The sequence below is a fragment of the Gobius niger genome (genome assembly GCF_951799975.1).
Source record: "Gobius niger genome assembly, chromosome: 8".
NCBI classification, from domain to species: Eukaryota; Metazoa; Chordata; class Actinopteri; order Gobiiformes; family Gobiidae; genus Gobius; species Gobius niger.
In genome coordinates this window covers 2,356,385-2,361,494 of record NC_136859.1, presented here as the reverse complement: position 1 = coordinate 2,361,494, position 5,110 = coordinate 2,356,385, and positions in this window count along the sequence as shown.

Genomic DNA, 5,110 nt, shown 5'->3' with positions numbered 1-5,110 from the left:
AAAGGGAACTATTCCCATGCCCATAATGTCTACTCTCGTTTAGATTATGTTTTCATGTACAAAAGTGACTTGTTTAGGGTACAAAACTGTGAAATCGGGCCTTGCACAGTTTCTGATCATAGCCCTGTCTATGTTCATGTTTTCCTTGCAAAAAAACAAAAGATCTACTCTTTGGAGGTTAAACACAAGCATTTTGAATTACTCAAATATTAAAGAAAGCTTGACTGTTGCTATTGGGGAATATTTTGAACATAATGATAACGAGGAGGTTGATCCTGGAATAGTTCGGGACGCCTTTAAGGCAGTAATTAGGGAGAAAATAAGTATCTCTTCCCATAAAAAAAAACAACTCTTAACAAAATTGTCAACTTAGAACATAAACTACTAAAACTTCAACAAGAACACTCTTCACATGACAGCCGAGATCAAATCTGAAATAAAACAATTAAAAAAGAAATAGACGACATCAATACACTGAATATACAAAAAAAACTAATTTTTACTAAACAGCAATACTATGAAGCAAGCGGGAGATCTCTAAAACTTCTCTCCTATAAACTCGGGAAACAACAAGCTGAGAGAACCATTCATAAAATTAAGAATCCCTTTAACAATAAAACTGAAAACGAACAAGATAAAATTAACTGGTGCTTTCAAAACTACTATTTAAAGCTTTACTCTCAAATCCATGTAGATAATGATCAAGATGTAGATGCTTTCCTCTAACAAATGAATTTACCAACACTGACAGATGAACAAAATAACAGACTCCTTTCCCCAATAACCAAAGAGGATATCCAACTAGCAATCAAAAAACTGAAAAAAGGAAAGATGGCAGGAGCAGATGGATTTGGCCCTGAATGGTATAAAACAATGGAGAGTTGCCTAACCCCAAACCTATTGAAAACATTTAACTGGGTGATGCAAAAGAAAACAATTCCTCCTTCATGGAATGAGTCAATAATCTCCATCATCCCCAAGGAAGGGAAAGACAGACTAGAATGTAGTACTTATCGGCCGCTTAGTGTCCTAAATATAGATTACAAATTGTTTGCGTCTATCATATCAAGGAGATTGGAAATAATATTGCCACACTTAATACACAACGATCAGACTGGATTCATTAAACAAAGACAGACACAGGACAGCATAAGGAGAGTGCTGCATAATGTTGTACAGAAAATACAAGAAACCTTGGTGATGAGTTTGGACGCAGAAAAGGCGTTTGACTTGGTGAGTTGGTCCTTCTTATTTAAGGTTTTCAGTAAGTTTGGCTTTCATAAATCTATTATTGAAATGATTGCAGGGTTATATAACAAGCCAGTGGCTAGAATTAAGATCAATGGAGACCTTACTGAGTCAATTGCATTGGAAAGAGGGGTGAGACAGGGATGTTATTTATCTGCCCTTTTCTTTGCTTTGTACATTCATCAACCCTTTATTGCAGACTCGAGGTCCAGTTAAAACGAAAAAACAAACACACATTGAACCGCTTGGTCAATGGATCAGGCAAAGACAAGATATTGTAGGGGTAACTGTCGCAGGAAAGGAACAGAAAATGGCCCTATTCGCTGACGATCTATTGCTGACCATATCTAATCCTACCCTGACGTTACCAAAAGCTATAAAGATGTTTGAGGACTATGGTACCTTTTCAGGATACAAAATTAATGTAAACAAAACTCAAGTATTGACCCTAAATTATAATCCTCTCCAAAACATTAGAGACCATTATAAATGGAAATGGGACACAGAATCGATTAAATATCTTGTAATTTTCATACATAGGGATTTCACAAAAATGTATGTTGTTAATTATGGACCCCTAAACACAAAGATGAAATCTGACATTGAAAGGTTGAATACCATACCATTCTTAGATTTATATTCTCGGATTGACTCTATTAAGATGAACATCCTTCCTTGTTTTGGGGAGAGCTAATTTGACTGGTTTTATTATGTTGTGACCACCAGGGGGCATCGGCAAGAATGCAAGGAGATGATTCAGAGTTTTTCTTTATTAACTATTTACAGGGTGTCCTTTTGTGTGTGGTTCTGTAACACAAATAAATATATGTATAAATTATCAGGTGAAAATATAAACAAACATAACAATCAAACAAGCGAGATATATTTACCAACATGTGCTAATATAGACTATAGACGAGCTACTATAGACGGGCCGCAAGGCTGCTAGCCCTCGCCTTAGCATAGTTAGCTGCTAGCCCTCGCCTTAGCCTCATTAGCTGCTAGCCCTCGTATTGTAATCAGGGCTAAATTGGCCCAAAGCAAGGTATTATCCGGCAAGTACAATATACACAATACTAAACAACTATATGACAAACTTGCAGGGGGTGTGCTCTTGTTTATAACCAATACTCACGGTTTTGTCTTTAACGCACACGGACACAACCACGAGGTCCGCTCCACACCTAATAATAATAATAAGAATAACTAACGCAGACGTAGCGCTTACAACCAAACATGCTACATCCTAAACCGTGATTGGCCACGCGAACTGTCCATCAAAGTAAAGATCCGCATGCATCCAGTCCTTCGTCACATTCCTCGAATCTTATATTTGTTTCAATGTCTGCCGTTTTCCATACCCCAAAAACAATTTATAGAATGGGACCAAATTATATCAAAGTTTATATGGAAGGGTAAAAAACCCAGAATTTGGTTCAAAACGTTACAAATTAAGAAAGAAAAAGGGGGTATGGGCCTCCCATGTTTACGAGAATATTTTTATGCTGCCCAGTTGAGGCCCCTGGTTTGTTTGTGCGCTCCGGTCTACACAGCTGGATGGAAGGATATAGAGGGGACTATGATTAAAGGAATACCACTTAAAGCACTAATAGCAGATTCTAAATTGCAGTCCAAAATCAATCTTTCAACTGAACACATATCATTCACAACAATTACAGCCTGGAATGAAATAATCAAAATATGTGGTTTACAGGAGGAATCTAAAATCCTGCGATGGTGTGCATATGACTCAGAATTTACTCCTAATAATTATGATAACAGATTTAAAACATGGATTTTGAAAGGATTAACCAACTGTAATTCATTTGTCCACAAGGGAGCTCTGCAAACATTTGATGCTTTGAGGCAAAAACATGGGTTGGGCCCTGAAGACTTTTTCAGGTACCTGCAAGTCAGGCACTATTCAATCAGAATATTAAAATACTTTCACCTGACCAAGGGCTCTTACAAACATTTATGTCATTAACAAAATCCTTGTCCCTTACCAAAATTATTTCCAAACTATGTAACAGCATCCTGCGGAGTAAAGGGGAGAGCACCTACTACGTGATATAAAAATGGGAAAGAGAAGGGCATTTTAGAGTAACTGAAGAGAAATGGGATCACATTTGTGAAATTCAGTGGGTCTGAACTGGGTCAAATACATGGCGTCAATTCTGCTGGAAAAACACAATGCGTTTTTTCATTACACCAGCACAAAAAAGATACCAGGGAAAAGGAAATGCATGTTGGAGATTTGGTGTTGCAGGGGCAAATCCTTTCCATGTTTTCTGGAGCTGCCAAATTATTCAAGAATATTGGGTAGAGATTCATCAACATATACAAAATGTATTTGCAATTGTTTTCCCTTTATCATTCAAAGCAGGGGTCACCAACGTGGTGCCCGCGGGCACCCAGGGGCCCTTTGGGGCATGTCCAGTAGCCCTTGGGACTTTTTCTAAAGTGTAAAACACTTCATTTTCTTGAATCTAATTCTTAAAATTAGTTATTTCGGTTCTTGTGACTCAGTATGAGTTTAAAATAAAGCTATTTTAATATAATATGGGGTCAATATCCTATAAGTGAACAGTGTAAGTTTAAGTCTTTAGGATTTGTTTTTAACTGGTAGCCCTCAAACAACTTAATGCTCTTAAAGTAGCCCTCAGCTGAAATAAGGTTGGTGACCCCTGATTCAAAGCAACCTATTTTGGTGACATAGAACTAGATGGTCTTAACAATGGAGACAAGAAACTACTTTATATTCTCTTAGCGGCAAGTAAAAAGGCCATCACCAGAAGATGGCTCAAGCCTGGAAAACCAACAAACGAGGATGGGATCAACATTATTCACGACATCTACATCATGGAAACAATTTCATCTCAGTTGAAACTGCAAATGGACTCATTTTACAGGATTTGGTCAAAATGGACAGAATATGTCAAGCCGATAAGATCTGATTTCATGTAAAGTTGAAATATAAATACTGCTGATTGCTATTGTTGACAATGCTATGCAAACCAAAAGGGTACCCCACCTCTCTGTTGTTCATTTGTGCGAGTTCCATATGTAAAAATGGAAGAGCAAAATCGCATTACTACTTTTTTTTTTAAAGAAAATATGTAAAATTTTATTATTTGTCTCTTCAATAAAAAATAAATGTGAAAAAAAAAGAGTAGAAAGTATAATAATAAGGAAGTCTGAGTAAATATTTAGCCAAAAACAAAATTACATTTCACTCATTGTATTAGATCTTTTTAATATTTTTCTTATAAAAATGATTCTTTGTTCCATCATAGTGTGTGAGACGGTGTGTCCCAGACACAAGCATTGTATTGTTTATTTTCCTATAGTGGAACGATAATTTGCGAACTTTACAACATTTGAGTGAGCGTTTCTATTGATTTTTAACGTGAAAATGAATTTCGGCAAATATCGGATATTGGCCACAGCAGCGAGGCAAATATCAGATATCAATATTGGCAGAAAATGTTCATATCGGACAATCCCTAGTTTTTTTTTTGGGGGGGGAGGGGTCACGTCTTGTCATTTTATGGTGATAGTGGTGGGTCCCGATACTGATTGAGAACCAGAGTGCTTCATGCTATAAGGATGTGAAGGAAGTGCTTTTTGTTGAGTGCTTCTTTTTTTACTTGTGTTATTTCCTTGAGAACTCATTTGGATGTTCAGTTTTTCTGTTTCTGTGAGACTGAGATGTGAACCATCAACCTCACGGTAACGGGGCGACGGCTCCACCTGTATCTGTCAGAGCCGAAAACACACAAGTGATGATTTAATAAAGACGTGTTTTATTTCAACAGTGAATCAGTGATTACAGGCGGAGGCAGCTGTGATTAATCCTGTG